The following is a 24,264-nucleotide window of genomic DNA, read 5'->3' as shown; positions in this document are numbered from 1 at the left end:
TTCAGGCTATTAGGGATGCAGATAAACAGGTAAATTATGAGCTTGTTGAACAATCTTTAAATGCCTTTTTTACAGAGGTTGTGAGGAGTTATATTTTGCAGTAATTTGGCAAACAGTCTCTATCTGTCAATTGATGGACTACATTTCAATTAACAAGCAATGTTGCACTGCAGTCTCAAAAGTCCTCATAATGGACTTCCGGTGGGAGCCATGGGGTGAGTGGTCACAAATTTTGTAGCTCCTGCTTGTGGCCGTGTTTTTGGACCTTTTCCCCGATTAATGGGCGGAAGTTTTAATGGAAAAAGGTGCAGGAGTGGTGTAGGAAGAGTTTGTTCCCCCGGTGGATGGATTTGTCAACCAGAAGTGGTTTTAGGCGAAAGGAGCTGTCGGAGCGAGAAACATTTCCTGCGACACAGGGGAAGATGGCAGAGGATAAGGGACTGGCTCTACCAGCTCAGTGCTCTATGGAGCAGCTGGTGGACTTCTTGAATGAGAAGTTCACCCAACAGAAGAAGGAGTCTCTGGAAGACCTGGCGAGGACGGTGGATCTGCTTAAGGAGGGGATCGACTGCGCGGAGATGAGGTTGCAGTCTCAAAGTCAGGCAATCTAGAAGGTGAAGGAGTGTAGAAGCCAGCTATTTTCTATAGGTAAAACATAGCTATTTAACATTAAGCCCGTAGTCTATTAAATACCATTTTAAAACTCACTCATAACCTCAGGTCATTTCAAAACATAGCTTCAACAGAACACAGAAGCAGATCAATTAAAATAGCATTGTTATTCAGCTAACAAATACGTTTGCAAGATAAAGTGACCAAGGACAGGGCAGGCTCCATGGAAACGCCACAGGAACCTAAAGGCGTTATTGTCCTCAGCAACAAACCAGCTCAGGTCGCTTGCGATAATAGCGCTAAATCGCATTCCATAACTCATCCAGGAATTCATCTATGAAACATTTTAGGTTCATGTTGCATATTAAAGATGGACAGCTTACCATCAAATCAAATGTATTTGACTCTAACCCAAACCAATTAGGATTACATTGGGGTGTAATTAGATGGCTAAAGACCGATATGATACAGTATAACCGTGATGGATTTTCTGGATCACTCTCTCTCTTTCTGGAATCAATCTATACTTTGACTTAACTATTCGCTGTCTTTCATATTTCACTTTCTGACTTTGACTTTTGAAGTTATTGCGAGCTGTTTGCCTAAGCAAGAAAATCATTTCTGTGATTCGTTGAAAGCTTCAATTGTCCACAAATTGCCTCTGTGAGTTCTATGCTGGCTGGACTCATTAGAGAATTAGATTTTTAAATGACTCTCAATTGTAATCAACAGAAGACAAATAAAACAATTCTTATTTGCACCTGAGAAGTTTTAACTTAAATTTCTACCGAGTTCTAGTAATCACAAAGTGCTGCTAGTACTGCATGGTAGATCTATCAAGGAGACAGTGGAGGCTCATGAAGAACAGTTTATTTTGTTGGCGGCCGAGATGGGGTGATGCGTGATATCCAGAAGCGGCGTAAGGAGGTGGAGGATCAGGAGAACCGCTCCTGCAGGCAAAACCTGGAGGGGATATGGGGGGGCCCGACCAGGCTGATCACATGGAAAGTGAGAGGGTTAAATGGGCTGGTCAAGAGGGCTTGTGTGATCGCGCATCTGAGGAGCTTATAGGCAGACTCGAGAAAGAGATCCAGAACTTGGAGGACACGGTAGAGCTAGCAACTACTATGGAGGTCGCGTTCCGAGTCTAAACTCATTCCCCACGGACCAAGCGACCCCATCGTGGACCCCGGACCAGCGACTGCCATAGGCCTGCACCGCGCGGCCACCCACTCACTATGGAGCGCCAGCGTGCCATTTTTGTGGCCAGCCCCAACACCCACGGCAGCACTGCCTGGCCCGCAACGCGACCTGCAGCAGCTGCGGTCACAAAGGACATTATGCCAGAGTATGCCTGGCGAAATCGAAACCCTCTAACTCCCCCGCTGTCCAGAACAATCGCTCCCCCAATTCGCAGGTCTGCAGGCCCCGCAACGTTGCAGCGTGTCTGCCGACTCCGCCTCCGCCCGACATGTGCGACTCATGGGGGCCGCCATCTTGGCAATCCTCCCCCACGCGGCCGGCCATGTGTGAGTCATGGGGCAGCCATCTTGGACGCCATCTTCCTCGCTGCCCGCCACGTGCGATCCGCAGGGGCGGCCATCTTGGACGCCATCTTCTTCATCACCCGCCACATGCGAGCAACGGGGGCCGCCATCTTGGCCATCACCTGATGTTCACCTCGACGACTACGACCTCCACGGACAGTCATCACGGGGCCACTCCAGCACTGCTGATCGAGCCGCCGACTACCCGCAACTCAACGCAGTCACGTTGGACCAGTCACGTCCGAAGCACCTCCAGAGCTCGATGATGTCCGTTCAAATCAACGGGTACAGGACACCGTGCCTCTTCGACTCCCGGAGCACCGAGAGCTTCGTACATCCTGACCTGGTAAGACGCTGTTCTCTCCCTATCTTCCCTGCACGGCAAACTATCTCCCTCGTCTCGGGCTCGCACTTGGTCCAAATACAAGGGTGCACAGTCGCGACCCTAACGATTCAGGACGCCAGCTACTTTAATTTCCAGCTGTACGTACTCCCAGACCTCTGCGCCCCACTCTTACTCAGGCTCGATTTCCAATGTAATCTCATGAGCCTCACACTCAGCTTCGGCGGACCCCTACCTCCACTCACTATATGCAGCTTAGCAACTCTAAAAATCGACACCCCTCCACTCTTCGCCAACCTAACGGCTAACTGTAAACCAGTAGCCACTCGCAGCAGGCGGTACAGCCTGCAGGATAGAGTATTCATCAGAGCCGAAGTCCAGCGGCTCCTACGTGAGGGAGTCATAGAGGCCAGTAACAGCCCCTGGAGAGCTCAGGTGGTGGTCGTCAAGACCGGGGAAAAGTTCCGGATGGTGGTTGATTATAGCCAAACCATTAACCAGTTCACGCACCTCGATGCGTACCCCCTCCCCAGAATTGCAGACATGGTCAACCAGATCGCCTAGTACCGCATATTCTCCACGGTGGATCTGAAGTCTGCTTACCACCAGCTCCCAATCCGCCTGGAGGACCGCCACTACACAGCATTCGAGGCAGAGGGCCGCCTCTTCCATTTCCTCCAGGTTCCCTTTGGCGTCATGAATGGGGTCTCGGTGTTCCAACGAACAATGGACCGAATGGTGGACCAGTACGGGCTGCAGACCACGTTTTCGTACCTGGATAACGTCACCATCTGCGGCCATGACCAGCATGACCACGACGCCAACCTCCACCGATTTCTCCAAACCGCCCAGAAACTACCAGACTAGCCATCCTCGGCTATGTTGTGGAAAACGGAGTCCTGGGCCCCGACCCGGACCGTATGCTCCCTCATTGTCCCAGGGCCCTCAAGAGGTGCCTGGGATTCTTCTCTTATTACGCCCAATGGGTCACCCAGTATGCGGACAAAGCCCACCCACTATTTAAGACCACACTCTTCCCACTGTCAGCTGAGGCCTGCCAAGCCTTCAACTGCATCAAGGAGGACATCGCCAAAGCCGCCATGAGGGCGGTGGATGAATCCGTCCCCTTTCAGGTGGAGAGCGACGCCTCAGAGGTCGCTCTCGCCACTACTCTGATTCAGGCAGGGAGACCAGTAGCCTTCTTCTCTCGGACCCTCTCTGCTTCGGAACTTCAACACTCCTCAGTCGAAAAAGAAGCTCAAGCCATTGTGGAAGCCGTGCGACACTGGAGGCACTACCTCACAGGTAGGAGGTTTACCCTCATCACCGACCAAAGATCGGTTGCCTTCATGTTCAACAACTCGCAAAGGAGCAAAATAAAAAACGATAAAATCTTGAGGTGGAGGATCGAACTCTCCACATATAATTATGACATCATATATCGACCGGGGAAGCTCAACGAGCCCCCAGATGCCCTGTCCCGTGGCACATGCGCCAGCACGCAAGACGACCGCCTGAAGGCTATCAACAACGACCTCTGCCACCCGGGGTCACCCGGCTCGCCCACTACGTCAAAGCCCGAAATCTGCCTTTCTCCACCGAGGAGGTAAAAGCCATCACCAGGGATTGTCCGATCTGCGCGGAGTGGAAACCGCACTTCTATAGACCAGACAAGGCCCACCAGGTAAAGGCATCCTGGCCCTTTGAACGCCTGAGCACGATTTCAAAGGGCCACTCCCCTCGACCAAACGAAATGTGTACTTTCTCAACGTCAAAGACGAATTCTCCCGCTTCCCCTTTGCTATCCCATCCCCCATTATGACCTTCCACACAGTCATAAGAGCCCTGCACAGTGTCTTCACCCTGTTCGGTTTCCCCAGCTACGTACACAGCAACAGGGGTTCGTCCTTTATGAGCGATGAGCTGCGTCAGCACCTGCTCGACAAGGGCATCGCCTCGAGCGGGACTACTAGCTACAGCCCCGGGGGAATGGGCAGGTGGAGAGGGAGAACGCAACGGTCTGGAAGACCATCCTACTGACCCTACGGTCCAGGAATCTCCCAACCTCCCACTGGCAGGTCCCCGACGCGCTCCATGCAATTAGGTCCCTTCTATGCACCGCCACCAACCAGACCCCTCACGAACGATTATTTGTTTTCCCTAGGCGCACTACCATGGGGGCATCGCTCCCATCTTGGTTGAGGCCACCGGGCCCAGTTCTCCGGAACCACGTCCGGACACATTAAACGGACCCACTAGTAGAGAGGGTACTACTGCTACATTCGAACCCACACTACGCCTTTATTAAATACCCCGACAGCCATCAGGACACCGTTTCCCTCCGGGACCTGGCGCCTGCAGGATCCACCACTACCACCACCACCGCCGAGGTACCCCTCACACTACACCCCACCCAACCCCCCATGCCCTGCACCCCCGTGCCTATAGGTTTCCTGCCCACGCCCCGCGCCTATAGGTTTCCTGCGACCCCCTTTGCCCGTCGCACCGGTCAGGAACGGAGCTCGGACTGAAACACCCCCGGTGTCCACCCTCATACCCACACCGACCGTCACCACCCAGCCACCCGAAGAGGCTGCAGCCCCGGTGCTCCGCCGATCCCAAAGGACGACTCGGCCACCGGACTGGCTCAACCTGTAGGTCCGTCACCCCCGCCGGACTTGATTTTTTTTTACAGGGGGTGAATGTCGTGAATGTAATTCACACTGTATTGTATTGTATGGTATTGTGTCCTTGTGGGCTCTGTCTGTGAGCCGTTGCGCGGCTCTGCCCATAGGGGGAGATGAGGAGCTTGTACAGGGCTCCACCCTCGGCTCTGCCCATGGCTCCACCCATGGCCCCTCCCATTACCCGAAGTATAAAGTGCTGCCGCCGTGTGAGCCTGCCCTCAGTTCTTCTGGTCGCAGGCAGGCTCAATTGTAAGACTATTAAAACCACAGTTTACTTCCAATCGTGTTCCGAGTGAATTGATGGTCACATCAGGGGGAAGCAGGTGGGGAAGCCCGGATGGTTCCTAGTGGAATTTTATGAAAGGTTTTCGGGGCACTTGGGGCCCCTGCTGGTAAGGGCGTTCAATGAGGGGAGGGAGCAGGGGATGCTCCCCCCTACGTTGTCGCAGGACTCAATCTCTTTAGCTTTAAAGAAGGATAAGGATCCGGAGCAGTGCAGGTCCTAGGCCAATTACATTGTTAAATATGGACGCTAAGTTGTTGGCCAAGACCTTGGCCTCAAAGGTTGAGGACTGTGTGCCGGGGTGATAGGGGAGGACCAGACAGGCTTTGTTAAGGGGAGGCATTTGGCAGCTAACATCAGGCGGCTGTTAAATGGTATAATGATGCCCCGGAGGGATGAAGTGTGGAGTTGATGGTCGCCATGGATGCGGAGAAGGCCTTCGACCGGGTGGAGTGGTTTGGGTTTGCGCAAGGATTTGTGGATTGGGTCTGGCTGTTGTACCAAGCGCCAGTAGCAGTGTCCGAATGAACCGGGTGAATTTGGAATATTTCAGGCTGCATCGGGGGACGAGGCAGGGATGTCCACTCTCCCTGTTGCTCGTGCCTTGGCAATACAGAGATTGGCAATGGTGCTGAGAGCGTGAAGGGACTGGCAGGGGATAGTGCAGGGATAGGATCTCGTTGTACACGGACGATCTGTTGCTCTATATATCAAACCCTTTGGAAGGTATTGGGGGGATTATGGGCATATTGGAGGAATTTGGCAGGTTCTCGGGATATAAATTGAATATGGGGGAGAGCGAGGTTTTTCCGATTCAAATGAGAGAGCAGGAGAAGAGGCTGGGGGAGTTGCCGTTTAGAGTAGTGGGGGAGAGCTTTCGGGGATATAAAGATTAATGACAAAAGTGAGGTTTCGGCGGGGGTGGTGTGGGAGGCACTGAAGGTGGTTATTTGAGGGCAACTCATCTCAATTTGGGCATATAAGGACAGGCTGGTAGGCAAAACTTTACAGGTGGACAGGAGGTATGGGGAGTCTCCGGATGACGGGTTTCTGAAGGAGCGTCAGAGGCTGCAGCTGGAATTTGGGCTCCTGTCCACAGGTACGGAGGAGGGACAGCTGAGAGGGGGGTGAACGGGCCGGTGTATGAATATGGGGAAAAAACCAGCAGGATGTTGGCGCACCAGCTGAGGAAACAGGAGGTGGCGAGAGAGATTGGGAAAGTAAAGGATACGGGGTGGGGGAAGTTCATTTTGGATCCGGCGGGGGTGAATGATGTGTTTTGGGAGTTTTAAAGTAGATTGTATCAATCGGAAACCCCCAGCCGGGGAGGAGGGTATGAAGCGATTCCTGGGGGTGCTGGAGTTCCCGAGGATAGATGAGGAGTTGGTGGAGGGTTTGGGAACCCCAAATGGGATTGGGGAGATTATAGATGGGTTGGGGGCAATACAATCGGGTAAGGCCCCGGAACCTGACGGTTGAGTTTTATAAAAGTTTTCCGGGTTATAGATATAGAACAGTACAGCACAGAACAGGCCCTTCGGCCCTCAATGTTGTGCTGAGCAATGATCACCCTACTCAAACCCACGTATCCACCCTATACCCGTAACCCAACAACCCCCCCCCCCCCACCCCAACCTTACTTTTTAGGACACTACGGGCAATTTAGCATGGCCAATCCGCCTAACCCGCACATCTTTGGACTGTGGGAGGAAACCGGAGCACCCGGAGGAAACCCACGCACACACGGGGAGGACGTGCAGACTCCGCACAGACAGTGACCCAGCCGGGAACCGAACCTGGGACCCTGGAGCTGTGAAGCATTTATGCTAACCACCATGCTACCGTGCTGCCCTGGTTGCTAGGGCCGCTCCTGGTAAAGACTTTTAATGAGTCCAAGGAGCTGGGAGTGCACGCCCCAACGTTATCGCAGGCATCAATCTCCCTTATTTTGAAGCGGGATAAGGATCCGGAGAGTTGAGGGTTGCACTTGGTTTACAAGTGCAACAGGTGATTAAGAAGGCAAATGGAATTTTGTCCTTCATTGCTAGAGGGATGGAGTTTAAGACTAGGGAGGTTATGTTGCAATTGTATAAGGTGTTAGTGCGGCCACACCTGGAGTATTGTGTTCAGTTTTGGTCTCCTTACTTGAGAAAGGACGTACTGGCGCTGGAGGGTGTGCAGAGGAGATTCACTAGGTTAATCCCAGAGCTGAAGGGGTTGGATTATGAGGAGAGGTTGAGTAGACTGGGACTGTACTCGTTGGAATTTAGAAGGATGAGGGGAGATCTTATAGAAACATTTAAAATTATGAAGGGAATAGATAGGATAGATGCGGGCAGGTTGTTTCCACTGGCGGGTGACAGCAGAACTAGGGGGCATAGCCTCAAAATAAGGGGAAGTAGATTTAGGACTGAATTTAGGAGGAACTTCTTCACCCAAAGGGTTGTGAATCTGTGGAATTCCTTGCCCAGTGAAGCAGTTGAGGCTCCTTCATTACATGTTTTTAAGGTAAAGATAGATAGTTTTTTGAAGAATAAAGGGATTAAGGGTTATGGTGTTCGGGCCGGAAAGTGGAGCTGAGTCCACAAAAGATCAGCCATGATCTAATTGAATGGCGGAGCAGGCCCGAGGGGCCAGATGGCCTACTCCTGCTCCTAGTTCTTATGTTCTTATGTTCTTATGTATAGACTGATCTTCCTGTTGAATGTGGATGAAAAATTGCTGGCAAAGATCTTGGCCATGCGCATAGAGGATTGTGTCCCGGAGGTAATAGCGGAGGACCGACGGGATTTGTGAAGGGACAACACCTGACGTCCAATATTAGACGGCTCCTAAATGTGATAATGATGCCTGCGGAGGGGCGCGAGGTCGAGGTGGTGGTGGCCATGGATACAGAGAAGACCTTTGATCGGTGGAGTGGAGGTACCTGTGGGATGTCCTGGGAAGGATCAGGTACGGGCAGGGATTCGTGGATTGGATCCGGTCGCTATATCAAGCACCAGTGGCGAATGCAAGGACCAACTGGGTCCGGTCAGAATATTTTAGTCTGTGCAGGGGGACGAGGCAGGGCTGCCCACTTTCCCCACTATTGTTCGCCCTGACCGTAGAGCCTTTGGTAATGGCGCTGAGGGCATCGAACATTTGGCGGGGGATAGTGAGAGGGGGGTGGAGCATAGGGTCTCACTTTATGCTGTCCTGTATATAACAGACCCGTTGGGTGGAATTGCAGGAATTATGGGAATACTGGAGGAATTTGGCCGGTTCTCAGGCTACAAACTAAACATGAGCAAGAGCGAGGTCTTCGCGATCCAGGCAAGGGGGCAGGGGAGGAGACTGAGGCAGATGCCGTTCAAAGTGGTGGGAAGGAGTTTTAGGTATCTGGGGATTCAGGTGGCAAGGGACTGGGGTCAGCTTCATAAATTAAATTTGGGCAGGGTGATTGAGCAAATGAAAGGTGACTTCCGCAGTTGAATCGTGCTCCCCCTGTCATTGGCGGGGAGGGTACAGACAGTGAAAATAACAGTCCTCCCGAGATTGCTGTTTGTATTTCAGTGTCTCCCACTTTTTATCCCCGAGACATTTTTTAGGAAAATGAACACGGTGACCTCGGGTTTTATATGGGCTGCGAAAGCCCCAAAGGTGAAGAAGGTCCTTCTTGAGCGGGGGCGCGGGGAGGGGGCATGGCCCTTCCGAACTTTATTAATTTCTTCTGGGTGGCTACTATTTTGATAGTTAGGAAGTGGGTAGTGGGGGAAGGGTTAGTGTGGGAGCGGGTAGAGGTGGCATCTTGTAAGGGCACGCGTCTGGAGGCTCTGTTAATGGCACCTCTGCCATTCTCGCCGGCTCGGTACTCCACAAGCCCAGTGGTAGTGGCAGCCCTGAGAGTGTGGGGGCAATGAGGCAGCATATCAGACTGGAGGGGGCGTCGGTGTGGTCACCAATCTGTGACAGTCACCGGTTCGCTCTGGAGGGGCTGGACCGGGGCTTTAGGAGGTGGCAGTGGGCAGGGATTGAGAGATTTGGCGATCTCTTCATTGAGAAGGGGTTCCCGAGCCTGGAAGAGCTAGAGGAGGAGTTTGAGTTGCTGGGTGGGAACGGATTTCGGTACCTGCAGATACGGGACTTTGTCCGGAGGCAAATTCCAAGCTTCCCCCGCCTCCCTCCAAGGGGACTACAGGATAAGGTGATGTCAAAAACAGGGGTCGGGGAGGGTCTCGGAAATATTTAAGGAATTGATAGAGTGGGAAGGAGTCCCAATCGGGGAGGTGAAGAGGAAGATGAGTTGGGGGGGGGGGGGGGGGGGTGGGGGGGGGTAGGGGGGAGTTGGAAGTCGGGCTCTGGGAGAAGGCCCTGAAAAGAATGAATGCATCCTCGTCATGTGCCAGGCTTAGCCTGATCCAGTTCAAGGTGGTCCAGGGCTTAAATGACTGTGGCCCGGATGAGTAGGTTTTTTGAGGAGGTGGAGGACAGGTATGGAAGATGCGGGGGAAGTCTGGCGAATCATGTACATATGTTTTGGGTGTGTCCGAAGTTGAGGGGATTTTGGCAGGGATTCAGAAATGGCATGTCAGAGGTCCTGGGAGGGAGGGTGACTCCAAGTCTAGAGGTGGCAATATTTGGAGTGTTGGAAGATCTGTCAAATTTTCCAAAAAAATTTTTTTTAATTTTATCGGTTCTCCCGAGGTGCTTGTTTGTGTTCCAGAGTCTCCCGATCTTCATCCTCACGCTTTTTGTAGGAGGGTGAATGCACTGATTTTAGGGTTGTTTGGGCGGGTAAAGTTGGAGAAGGTGCTGCTGGAGCGGGACCGAGACCGGGGGGCGGGGGGAGGGGGGGGGGGAATTAGCGAGTTAGCTCTTCCAAATTTAATGAATTACTATTGGGCGGCGAATATAGCCATGGTGAGGAAGTGAGTAGTGGGGGAAGGGTGGGTATGTGAATGGATGGAGGTAGCCTCTTGCAAAGACTTGAGTTTGGGGGCACTGTTGATGGTGCCTCTGCCGTTCTCGCTGGAGAGATACTCCACAAGCCCAGTGGTGGTGGCGGCCCTGAGGGTGTGGAGACAGCGGCAGCAGCACCTGAGGCTGGAGGGGGCCTCAGTTAGTGCTCCGGGGGGCTGGATGGGGGGGTTTTGGGGGTGGCAACGAGCAGGGATTGAGTGGTTTGGGGACCTGTTCGTTAGGGGCATCTTCTCAAGCTTGATGGGGTTGGTGGAGGAATTTGAGTTGCCTGCCAGGAATGGGCTCCGGAATTTAGAGGTGAGGGAATTGTCCGGAAGTAGGTACCGTCCTTTCCCTACCTGCTGCCCCAGGGGCTACAGGACAAAGTGGTGTCAAAAACAGAGGTAGGGGAGGGTAAAGTGTCGGAAATTTATAAGGAATTGATGGATTGGGTGGGAGCCCTGATAGGGTAGTGAAGCGGAAGTGGGAGGAGGAGTTGGGGAGGGAGGTGGAGGCTGGGGTGTGGGAGGAGGCTTTGAGGAGAATGAACACATCCTCATTGTGTGCTAGGCTTAGCCTTATTCAGTTCAATGTGGTTCACAGGGACCTTATAACAGGGCCAGGATGAGCAGGTTTCTTGAAGGGACAGAGAATAGGTGTAGGCGGTGTGCGGATGGGCCCACGAATCAAGTCCACATGTTTTGGGCATGTCCGAAGTTTGGGGGATTCTGGCAGGGGTTTGCCGACGTTATGTTGGAGGTCTTGTACATAAAAAGCAAGAGGGTAGCCAGGGAAAGGGTTGGCCCACTGAAGAATAGGCAAGGGAATCTATGTGTGGAGCCAGAGGAAATGGGCGAGGTACTAAATGAATACTTTGCATCAGTATTCACCAAAGAGAAGGAATTGGTGGATGTTGAGTCTTGAGAAGGGTGTGTAGATAGCCTGGGTCACATTGAGATCCAAAAAGACGAGGTGTTGGGCGTCTTGAAAAATATTAAGGTAGATGTGTCCCCAGGGCCTAATGGGATCTACCCCAGAATACTGAAGGAGGCTAGAGAGGAAATTGCTGAGGCCTTGGCGGAAATCTTTGGATCCTAACTGTCTTCAGGTGATGTCCCGGAGAACTGGAGAATAGCCAATGTTGTTCCTTCGTTTAAGAAGGATAGCAAGGATAATCCAGGGAACTACAGGCCGGTGAGCCTTACGTCAGTGGTAGGGGAATTACTGAAGAGAATTCGTAGAGACAGGATCTACTCCTATTTGGAAGCAAATGGACATATTAGTGAGAGGCAACATGGTTTTGTGAAGGGGAGGTTGTGTCTCACTAACTTGATAGAGTTTTTCGAAAAGGTCACAAAGATGATTGATGCAGGTAGGGCAGTAGATGTTGTCTATATGGACTTCAGTAAGGCCTTTGACAAGGTCCTTCATGGTAGACTGGTACAAAAGGTGAAGTCACATGGGATCAGTGTGAGCTGGCAAGATGGATACAGAACTGGCTAGGTCATAGAAGGCAGAGAGTAGCAATGGAAGGATGCATTTCTAATTGGAGGGCTGTGACCAGTGGTGTTCCGCAGGGATCAGTGATTGGACCTTTGCTGTTTGTAGTATATATAAATGATTTGGAGGAAAATGTAACTGGTCTGATTCGTAGGTTTGCGGACGACACAAAGATTGGTGGAATTGCGGATAGCGATGAGGACTGTCAGAGGATACAGCAGGATTTAGATCGTTTGGAGACTTGGGCAGAGAGATGGCAGATGGAGTTTAATCCGGACAAATGTGAGGTTATGCATTTTGGAAGGTCTAATGCAGGTAGAGAATATACAGTGAATGGTAGAACCCTCAAGAGTATTGAAAGTCAGAGAGATCTAGGTGTACAGGTCCACAGGTCACTGAAAAGGGCAACACAGGTGGAGAAGGTAGTCAAGAAGGCATACGGCATGCTTGCCTTCATTGGCCGGGGCATTGAGTATAAGAATTGGCAAGTCATGTTGTAGCTGTATAGAACCTTAGTTAAGCCACACTTGGAGCATTGTGTTCAATTCTGGTTGCCACACTACTAGAAGGATGTGTGGAGGCTTTAGAGAAGGTGCACACAGAGATTTACCAGGATGTTGCCTGGTATGGAGGGCATTAGCTATGAGGAGAGGTTGAATAAACTCGGTTTGTTGTCACTGGAACGACGGAGGTTGAGGGGAGACCTGATAGAGGTCTACAAAATTATGAGGGGCATAGACAGAGTGGATAGTCAGAGACTTTTTCCCAGAGTAGAGGGGTCAATTACTAGGGGGCATAGGTTTAAGGTGCGAGGGGCAAGGTTTAGAGGAGATGTACGAGGCAAGTCTTTTACACAGAGGGTAGTGGGTGCCTGGAACTCGCTGCCGGAGGAGGTGGTGGAAGCAGGGACGATAGTGACATTTAAGGGGCATCTTGACAAATGCATGAATAGGATGGGAATAGAGGGATACGGACCCAGGAAGTTTAGAAGATTTTAGTTTAGACGGGCAGCATGGCAGCACAGGCTTGGAGGACCGAAGGGCCTGTTCCTGTACTGTACTTTTCTTTGTTTTATTCTTTGTTCTTGTAGGTGAAGGTGGTCCTGAGTCCAGAAGTAGCGATCTTTGGAGTGTCAGAAGACCCAGGAGTCCAGGGGGCTTGAGAGGCCAATTTCTTGGTTGTGAAGAAGGCCTATGGTGTGTTGGCCTTTATTGGTAGAGGGATTGAGTTCCGGAGCCATGAGGTCATGTTGCAGCTGTACAAAACTCTGGTACGGCCGCATTTGGAGTATTGCGTACAGTTCTGGTCGCCTCATTATAGGAAGGACGTGGAAGCTTTGGAATGGGTGCAGAGGAGATTTACCAGGATGTTGCCTAGGTATGGAGGGAAAATCTTATGAGGAAAGACTGATGGACTTGAGGTTGTTTTCGTTAGAGAGAAGACGGTTAAGAGGTGACTTAATAGAGGCATACAAAATGATCAGAGGGTTAGATAGAGTGAACAGTGAGAGCCTTCTCCCGCGGATGGAGGTGGCTAGAACGAAGGGACATAGCCTTAAATTGAGGGGTAATAGATATAGGACAGAGGTCAGAGATAGGTTTTTTATGCAAAGAGTGGTGAGGCCGTGGAATTCCCTACCTGCAACAGTAGTGAACTCGCCAACATTGAGGGCATTTAAAAGTTTATTGGATAAGCATATGGATGATAATGGCATAGTGTAGGTTAGATGGCCTTTAGTTTTAGACTTCCCATGTCGGTGCAACATTGTGGGCTGAAGGGCCTGTACTGCGCTGTATCGTTCTATGTTCTATGTTCTTGGCCTTTGCCTCCCTGGTAGCCCGGAGACGGATCTTATTGGAATGGAGAGACTCGGGGGTGTGGGTGAATGGCCTGGCAGAGTTCCTCAGGCTTGAGACGATAAAGTTCGCCTTGCGAGGGTCTATGGAGGAATTTGCCCGGGGATAGCAGCCATTCATCTACTTCCTTGAGAATAGTTAAGCTATCAGCAGTGGGTGGGGGGAGTGGTGAAGGGGGCAGTTTGGGAGCAGGTGGCAGGATTGTGGGGTGTTAGGTATTTAGTTGGTTTGATTATTTGCAGCTCTGTTGACTTGTTTTATTTTATGATTATGTTTGATGTGTACATATAAATGCCTCAATAAAACATTTTTCAAAAAAAAAGACCTCATAACGGAGTTGGCATCTACAGCTCTTCTGTAAAATTGCATCCTCTTATTTGAATTGTAGTCTTGGTACTGAATGCTGTAGAGCAGTAAAAAAGTATAAATGTAACCCAGAAAGTAACAAAATAAAATCTTCCTCCCCTCTCACAGTCTACCAGAACAGCATGCTGCTGGTTTGCAATGTACAGTAAAAAGCAAAAGTGAATTGGATCTGTATGTCATTATACTATAAGTTGTGTTGGCTTTCGGAAGAAATTAAATGTTGATGTATAATGTGTATGTTGTATATTCAAAGCTGATTCAGTCCTGCCACGTTAATCTGATTGCTTAAACGAAAACTAATTACCTTCTGTATTTGAAACATCAGAAGTAGTAAAATACAGTGTAGACACTATGTAAAACAATTAGATGAGGCCTCCAATAATGTAAGATTGGAGTAAATAGTAATGTGACAAAAGATCACAATTGTAAGTCAATATATTACATTCCTCTGTATACAATTGTGTCCTCTGCTAATTTATGTGTAGAATCTCATTATCATAGAATCATTACTGTGCAGAAGAAGGTAATTTGGCTTATTAAGTCTAGATCGACCCTCTGAAAGAACACCCTACCCAGGCCCACTCCCGCAACCATATCCCTGTCACCCCAGTAATCCCACCTAACTTTTTGGACACTAAGGAGCAATTTAGCATGGCCAATCCACCTAACCTGCGCATCTTTGGACTGTGGGACGAAACCAGAGCACCCGTAAGAAACCCATGCAGACATGGGGAGAAAGTGCAAACTCGACACAGACAGTTACCCAAGGACGGAATCAAACCTGGTCCCTGGTACTGTGAGGCAGCAGAGCTAACCACTGTGCCATTATGCCGCCTAGTTATACAAACACTCTGATTTTTTAATATCATGTCCCAATATAACTATCTACTAATCTTGAGAAAATTTACATATAGTACACATTTCCTGTATTACAGTCACTTCCATTCTCAGTCACATTATGTTGACAGTACCTCAGTTGTTTATAAAACTGCATAACCCCCATCTCACAGTAAGCACCAGAGAAGATGTATTAGCGTACAACAACATAAATAACTACCTTAATGGTGGCACTTGGGATTTTTGAAATGGGATTAAAACATTTGAAAAAAATTATACTTTGAAGGCCTTCAATTTTGAATCAATGCATAACTGAATGACTGATTTCAAGGTCTTGGTAATTTTTTAGTTAAACAACATTTTCAAATTGAAAATACTAACATTCTAATCACATTCAGGTATCTCAAGCATTATGTAGGAAAAATAAATTTAAATTGGAGCTCATTAGGTTATCAAAATATAATAAACTTAACTACAATTTATCTAATTCAAGATGGTGGTTAACATCTGCCACTTCTGGGATCTCATACATGATACATGTATGTCAGTGTGGGAAAATGATAAAGAAAGCAACAGAGAGAACTATTAAAATCAGAGTTATTAAAAAATACCAAACATGAAAGATTTACGTAATCTTCAATATTTGAAAAAATAATTTAAAATTAATAATATTGAATCTGACTTTGGTATGAATTTAAGAATGGATGTGTTATGATTCATTAAAAAAATGTAAAATACACATTTCCAGCTCACAAAATAAATCAAACAGCTGTGCTCTCATCATCAGCAAATGCTACCTGTAACCATAGCAACATCGTTGCAATGACTGCATTAAAGCATTCCAGCACTCAACAGTTCAAGAGAAAAAACACATTTCTTGTGTTTCACAGCTGACCCACAAAAAAGTACATACAAAGCAAGTGATTTTTCCTCACCAATTTCTGGCATTTTCATTTGAAGACAGCCTTGTACCATTGGCACAAATTGGTCTCAGATACCTTACGCAAATGGGAATTACAGATGCCTCGGGCTGACATTGTCAGCAAACTGTTCACCCAAGGAGGCTCCGAAACCAAGGATGCCCGTACCCTTGTCCAACAAGCATACACAGGCAAGTGGCGTGCAGGGGGGGGGGGGGGGGGGGGGGGGGGGGCGACGGTGCGTTGGCCCCGGGCATCTATTGGATGGGGGCATCAATCAGAGGCTATTGCTCTCCCCAATGTCACCCAGATGCCTAAATATTTCCACCTGAATTTAACAAATTGTTTTGCTAAGCGGGGGGGGGGGGGGGGGGGGCGTCACAATCAAATCCAGTGACAACCGACATGTACCTTGTGTCAGGGTGAGGTGACTGCGCTCCCAGACTCCCCCGCAGTGGGGAAACCGCTCTATCCGCCGTGCGGGCGGGCGGCCCGGGACTGCACATGTCCAAGGGAGGGGGAGCTCCTCACATGCAGGGAAAGGCCCCGCCCCCTGATCTGCGTGCTGAGATGTTGACCAATGAAAAAGATTGAGGACCGGAGGGACTGTGGTTCTCCAGCCAATCAGAGCACGGGCTTTGTGTGAGTGATAATTGAGCTTTCACACCGACGGAATCTTCCTCCTGTCTTCAACATCTGTGAGTAAAACACTTTCTTTTCTCCCCCTTTCCATTTCTTTTTTCATTCTGACCATCAATTGGTCACTTGCAGCAACTGAAGGGAAAGGAAGTGAATTCAGGGAGGGTTCAGACTCTGGAAAGCTTGGCCCAGGTCTCCCTCTTAAAAATATTGACATCCTTTGCTCCCTCAGTTTGACACATGAAATGAAATGAAAATCGCTTATTGTCAGGGGCTGTAGCACAGGGCTACATTGCTGGCTTTGAAAGCAGACCAAGGCAAGCCAGCAGCACGATTCAATTCCTGTAACAGCCTCCCCAAACAGGCGCTGAAATGTGGCGAATGCGGAATGTGACACTAAGCGATTTTCATTTCATAAGTAGGCTTCAAATGAAGTTACTGTGAAAAGCCCCTAGTATTGACCAGGACACGGGGGTAACTCCCCTGCTCTTCTTCAAAATAGTGACTGTGGGATCTTCAACATCCACCTAATAGGGACAGACAGAGCCTCAGTTTAACAACTTATTTGAAAGAAGGCTGTTCTGACAGTGCAGCACTCCCTCAGTTCTGAGTGTGATTAGGGATTCAGTCATTCACCCCAACTGCTGACACACCAGCGAGTTCACTCTGGGGAGAGGCTGTTCACCTGCTCTGTGTGTGGGAAGAGATTCTCTCAATTAACCAACCTGCTGACACACCAGAGAGTTCACTCCGGGAAGAGGCCGTTCACCTGCAGTGTGTGTGGGAGGGGATTCACTCAGCCATCCATCCTGCTGAGACATCAGTGAGTTCATACAGGTGAGAAGCTATTGACCTGCCCTCCGTGTGGTAAGGGATTCAGTCATTCATCCCAACTGCTGAGACACCAGCGAGGTCACACTGGGGAGAGACCATTCACTGCTCTCTGCACACAGCGGTTTAGAACATCATCTACACTGAAATGAAAATCACTTATTGTCACAAGTAGGCTTCACTGAAGTTACTGTGAAAAGCCCCTAGTCGCCACATTCCGGCGCCTGTTCAGGAGGCTGGTACGGGAAGTTATATTCAAAATGTTTTCCTTTCTCATAATATTTCTCAGTATATTAGGCCTTATACTTGAGTCTTTGGGGCATACAATCAAGATTTGCCCGGGCATCACCAGACCTCTGCACGCCACTGACACAGGCACTTAGGAGGAGGGTTTGATGACTGGTGTTCGAGCATGAGGATTTTAGCAAAGCTCTGCCAAACTGAAGGGTTCTGGGGCAAATTATAACAACCTTCCTGCCATCCCAATTATCATCTAACAGCTCAGATTAATGTTTGAACTGATTTTCTTTACTCTTATGGCTCAAATGATTAGTGGAGCACCTGCTGAGTAATTTGGGGAGCTCTATACCACAAAGTTACAAAATTCCAAATAAATTAATCTAAAAGAATTTGCCAACAAGGTTAATCCTTAATAGCAAACAACCAGAAACCTCCAGTATGACTTGTTCTTTAAAGACCAAACAACAAATAACATTATGAACATTGAGATGAAAACTAGCCTATCCATTTATTCAAGTAATTACATATTACATCACGCACTGCAACAAAAACAAAAACATTGGGGGGCATAGATAAGGTAGATCTCAACATCTTTTCACAAAGGTAGGGAGTCTAAAACTAGATGGTATAGGTTGAAGGTGAGAGGAGCGATACAAAAGAGACCAGAGGGGAAATTTCTTCACACAGAGGGTGGTGAGTATCTGGAACAAGATGCCAGAGGCAGTGATAGAGGCAGGTACAATTTTGTCTTTTAAAAAGCAGTTAGACAGTTACATGAGCGGGTTGGTATAGAGGGATATGGGCCAAATGCGGGCAAGTGGGACTAGCTTAGTGATAGAAACTGGACGGCATGGACAAGCTGGGCCGAAGGGCCTGTTTTCAAGCTGTAAACATCAATGACTCAATGCCTCTATTCCGATTATGGACCCAACCCCTACTTAGTGCACACTGTATTGGTGTGAAAATGGGCAATTAACTGATCCTCCCCCCAAAATAGAGTTCCCAGTTTAGGGATAATAAGCAATATTTCATCCCACAATCTTAAGTGAACAGACTTTAAAAATTGCTAGTAACTTCAATGACAACATTAGGAATGATACGATGAAATATGTGTTCCATTACAAACACAGATAAAATAAAAATGCTGTACAACGTCTCCTCCCTAAAGCACATTTAAATAAGTATATGTCACTTTTCTTTAACGAAGATATAATGAACATTATGTTTTTTAAAATATGGAACGCTTCATGAATTTGCATGTCATCCTTGCGCAGGGGCCATGCTAATCTTCTCTGTATCGTTCCAATTTTAGTAGATGTGTTGCCGAAACGAGTACCTAATGAATATTATGGTCCGTGAAAACCATCAGCAATTAATCATAGCAATACTTTTGCCTTTTCTTTTGCAAATTCTGAGTACAAATACTGGGGTGTTTCTTGCCAGGAAAGTAAACCTTACACGTCTGGCCCAATTCATCAACAGAACTTGATTTTGAATTACTTGGTAGCTCACTTTTATCACCAAACAAACAATCTTCATTGACATTAAGTTTGTTGTAGATGCAGTGAATTCTTGAATAATTTGAATCTGTTTGGACCTGCTGCCACATGTCTGGGGCACTGCAGCATCCAACACAGTCCAGGTTTCACCAGATGTTCTATTGGTGTCAGTTTATCATTTCTCTTGGCAGTCGTTTTGCAAAAATCCCCGAATGCTTTGTTTCCAATCATATCCATGTTGTGCCCTGGCTAACATTCTCCTGAATCAATGCCATCTAAAACCACAGGTTCCATCCAAACCAATACCACTAAAGATTAACTGGGCATTCTTCTTATTTTCTAGTGGACAGGACCTTGGTATATGCAAACTAACTGCTATGTTTGCCTTCTCACTTATGGAAATGTAATTTGTTGGATATGATGTTCTTTGAACTATATAAATGTATGTTCTTTCTTTTTTACTGCTCTCTGATCATTCCTTCTGGTAAAATAGCCAAATAAATATTGCACTAAATTGATTAGAGAAAGCAACCAGAATTAATAGACCACACTTACATAGCAAAGCATGTGGCCTTCAGTGTTCTTAAGTTTGGTCAGACATGAATCTTAGGTGAAATTTCGTTTTTGCAGTGTCTTTTGTTTCAACATCACAAAACCCAGTAGGTTTCCTGCTATCTGCCATGTCTGGAATCATAGAATCCCTACAGTGCAGAAGGAGGCCATTCGGCCCATCGAGTCTGCACCAGCCCTTGGAAAGAGCACCCTACTTAAGCCCACTCCTCCACCTTATCCCCATAGCCCAGTGACCCCATCTAACCTTTTGGACACTAAGAGGCAATTTAGCATGACCAATCCACCTAACCTGCACACCTTTGGACCGTGGGAGGAAACCTACACAGACACGGGGAGAAAGTGCAAACTCCACACTCCAAACTTTACCATCAATAGAAAATGAAACATGTTTTTCACTGCATGTTTTTCTAATGAAAATAGCAAAAGACTTCATTTCCATTCTCTGTTTTGTTAGTAGGGTTATCTTATCTCAGAGGAGGTTAGTCTACTCATTTGGCAGAACAATGCGAATTGTACCACATAATGACATAACACTGGTACAGTAGCGGTGGCATTTTGTAATCATCTGACGAAGGCTGCTTGATTGGTTATGCTTTACAACATTTTACAAAGGTGTGCCTGATGAAGCAGTGTGCTGATCCTTGCCATGAACTGCTCACCAGGGAGAGTCTTGCCCAATACACTTTGATATGCTTTTGTCTAATTATCACTACACAGCTATGTTTTTCACTTCTGACAACTCATACTCAATTTCTGAATAGAACCCTTCGGGTAGATGTGCACCTGGTATGCAATGTTCTGCACTGGGAGTGCAAATTTGTGAAATGCATTACATTCTGATTTTCTTCAATAATACATGTTTTTTTTCATGCATGTCAAATTAATAGGCATTGTGACTGGAACTGATGTCATTCTTCTCGTAACAGCCTACTGGTATCATTAAAAGTTTCACGATATATATTTGAAAATATTTACCAGTCGTCATAGTTATCTTACTGCTTCATCACTTAAACCTTTGATCGTGTTGATTATGCATTCAGATGGTTGCAAAGGTATTGCAGTACAATAAATCAGAGAGACCACAAAAAACTACAAAGGTAGAATTCTCATATAGAGGCCGCACTAAGAACTCAAATCAATTTAGTTCTTAAAGTATGCAGCTCAGAAGTATCAATACACCACATGCTTATTTTTGATTTTATATATGCAGATCCACAACTTATCAAAAATATTAATCCTCGAGACTTCCGGTGGTGGCCATGGAATGAGTGGTCGCACATTGGGTGGCTCCGGCATGTGCCGGTGTTTTTGGACCGTTTCCCCGGCTAACAGGTAGATTTGTTGAGGAAAGGGACGGGCCCTAATGTCTCGGTGGTCGATGGAGCAGCTTGAACAAGAAGTTCACCCAGCAGAGGAAGGAGATTTTGAGACCTGGCGAGGACGGTAGACACGATTAAGGATTGACCGTCTGGAAATGAGGCTGGAAGGTCAGAGCCAGGCGATTCAGAAGGTGGAGGAGACAGTGGGGGAGCACAAGGAGCAGCTCACTCCAATGACGGGCAAGATGGGAGTCATGCTTGATATTCAGAGGTGGCTACAAGAGAAAGTGGAGGATTCGGAGAACTGGTCACGGAGACAGAATCTGAGCATCGTGGGGCTACCGGAGGGCAGCGAGGAAGTGGATGCGGGCTTGTACGTGGCTCGGATGTTCGAGAAGTTGCTGGGAGAGGGGGCCTTTGAATGGCCCTTGGAGGTGGACCGGGTGCACAGGGCACTGATGAGGAAGCTGCAAGGTAATGAGCCGTCGAGGGCGATGGTGGTGCGGCTGCACCGGTTCCTGGATAAGGAGCGGATCCTGAGGTGGGCCAGGCAGACGAAGTGATGTACCTGGGACGGCAGTAAACTCCCGGTGTACAAAGACCTGGGTGCGGAGCTGGCCAAGAGGAGAGCGGGGTTCAATAAGGTGAAGGCTACCCTCTTAAAGAAGGGGGTGAAATTTGGAATGCTGCACCTGGCTCGCCTCTGGGTGACCTACAATGGCCGGGAACTTTATTTTGGGATGCTGAAGGCAACTTCCCATCTTGAGGGACAATGGACTGGCAGGAGAAGGATGACATTGAACTTTGGAGGAGGTGTTCTTTTTTGTTCCATTTGATTTGTTTTTTTGTATGGGGGCAATTGCCTGTGTCCTGCTGTGGGGGATGGGTGGTTGCTCTTTTCTTTGTTTTTGGGTTTTGAATGTTGGTGATGTTGTTTGCACTGGGATAGTGTTTGAGTAGGGTGAGGGGAGTCAGTGGGGGGGGGGGGGGGGGGGGGGGTAGGATGCTAGGCGCCATGGGCGCGGGTTGCCAGGCTAGCTGGATGGGCTGGTTTAGGGAAATGCAGTGGGGGGTGAGCAGATGGTTAGTGTGTTGATGGGGTTGGGATTGTTATTTTGTGCTGGGGGAGGGGCTTTTGAAATATGGGATGGGAGAGGCCGGTGACGGTGGTCATCCGAGGGCAGGCCTGAGGGGGTGCGGGACACGCTGGCCCAGGAGGGGATATGGTGAGGGGGGGTGAGGGGGGGGGGGGGGCGGTGTGCAACCAGGCTGGTCCCATGGAATGTGAGAGGAATGGGCCGGTCAAGAGGGCTCGAGTGTTCGTGCATCTGAGGAGCCCAAAGGCGGACATGACATTTTTACAAGAAATGCCTCAGAAGATTGGGGATCAAACTAGGCTTTGGAAAGGGTGGGTAGGACAGGTATTTCATTCTGGATTGGATTTGAAGACGAGGGCGGTAGCAGTATTGATAAGTGAATGGGTAGCTTTTGAAGTGGGGAGCATAGTGGCAGACTCCGGAGGGAGGTATGTTATGGTGAGTGGGAAATTGGAAGGGATGCTGGTGATATTGGTGAATGTTTATGCCACGAACTGGGACGATGTAGAGTTCATGAGGTGGGGAAGATCCTGGACCTGGACTCGCACCGGTTGATAATGAGTGCAGATTTTAACACCGTTTTGGAGCCAAAGTTTGATCGGTCGAGTCCAAGGCTGGTGAGAGTATCAGCGGTGGCGAAGGAACTGAGGGGGTTTATGGAGCACATGTGCATACGGTGCACTCATGAATCAACTATTTTGTGTTGGATTGTACATTGCAGGTGGGATTGGTCGGTTTGGAGTTCTTGACAATTATAGTTTCAGACCATGCGTGGCATTGGGTGGACTTGCAGGTAAATCGGGGGGGGGGGGGGGGGGGGGGGGGGGTGTAGCGCCCACAGTGGAGGTTGGATGTGGGGCTGTTTTCTTTTAGAAAATATTTTATCGAAGCATTTGTAATTTTCAAAGTTTAACAAATTAACATTCTAAACAACCTAGCGGCCCGACGAACGCAACCACATCACAATAATATACCCAACTACCCTCACACCCTAGCTCCTAACTACTCATATATTAGATTCCTTATTCTTATTTTACACTGCCATACCTCCATTTTCTCCTCCACCCCTTTTCCACTCCACCCCTTTCTGCTGATATTCAGCTTTCCTTAAAGGAGTCGATGAACGGCTGCCATCTCCGAGCAAATCCCTGAGTTAAACCTCTCAAGGTGAACTTAATCTTTTCCAGCCTGAAAAAGCCTGCCATGTCGCTGACCCACACTCCTGACTTTGAAAGCTCTGAGTCCCTCCATCCCAACAAAATCTGTCTCCGGGCCACCAGGGAGGAGAAAGCCAGAACATCGGCCTCCCTCCTCCCCTGGGTCCCCGGGTCTTCCGATACCCCAAATATTGCCATTTCTGGACTTGGAGTCACCCTCTCTTCCAGGACCTCTGACATGAAGTCCGCAAATCCCTGCCAAAATCCCCTCAACCTCGGACATGCCCAGAACATATGCACATGATTCGCCAGGCTTCCCCCACAGCGTCCGCATCTGTTCTCCACTTCCTCAAAAAACCTACTCATCCGGGCTACCATCATGTGGGCCCGATGAACCACCTTGAACTGGATCAGGCTAAGCCTGGCACACAACGAGGATGAATTGACTCTCTTCAAGGCCCTTTCCCATAGTCCGACTTCCAGCTCCCCTCCCAACTCTTCCTCCCACTTCCTCTTCACCTACCCGGTTGGGACCCCTTCCCACTCCATCAATTCCTTGTATATCTCCGAGACCTCCTCTTCCCAACACCTGTTTTAGACAGTACCTTATCTTGTAGCCCCCTCAAGGGGAGGCGAGGAAAGCTTGGAACCTGTTTCCGGACAAAGTGGGGGAAACCCGTTCTCACCCGGCAACTCAAACTCCCCCTCTAATGCCTCCAGGCTCAGAAAGCCCTCCTGAATGAAGAGATCCCCAAATCTCTCACTCCCTGCCTGCTGTCACCTCCTAAAGCACCCGTCCAGCCCTCCTCGGAACAAGCCGGTGATTATCATAGATCGGTGACCACACTGGCCCCACCTCCAATTTCATGTGCTGTCTCCATTGTCCTCAGGGCTGCCACTACCGCTGGGCTTGTGGAGTACCAAGCCAGCGAGAATGGCAGGGGCGCCATTAGCAAAGCCTCCACACTTGTATCCTTACACGATGCGGCCTCTACTCGCTGCCACACGGACCCCTCCCCC

At 48.8% G+C, this 24,264-nt stretch overlaps 1 protein-coding gene and 1 non-coding gene across 4 annotated transcripts in view; both read right to left on the bottom strand.

The window, feature by feature from the left end:
• Positions 1-24,264, bottom strand: part of cfap61 (cilia and flagella associated protein 61) — a 490,576-nt gene that overhangs the window by 51,286 nt on the left and 415,026 nt on the right. The gene's annotated exons all lie outside the window — the stretch shown is intronic.
• Positions 18,829-18,935, bottom strand: LOC119978607. The gene has a single exon (XR_005463508.1). It is a non-coding gene; the product is annotated as a U6 spliceosomal RNA (small nuclear RNA).

The sequence above is a fragment of the Scyliorhinus canicula genome, chromosome 1, assembly GCF_902713615.1.
Source record: "Scyliorhinus canicula chromosome 1, sScyCan1.1, whole genome shotgun sequence".
Classification (NCBI taxonomy): domain Eukaryota; kingdom Metazoa; phylum Chordata; class Chondrichthyes; order Carcharhiniformes; family Scyliorhinidae; genus Scyliorhinus; species Scyliorhinus canicula.
The sequence above is the reverse complement of the archived record's forward strand: the minus strand, read 5'-3'. Positions and strand labels throughout refer to the sequence as shown.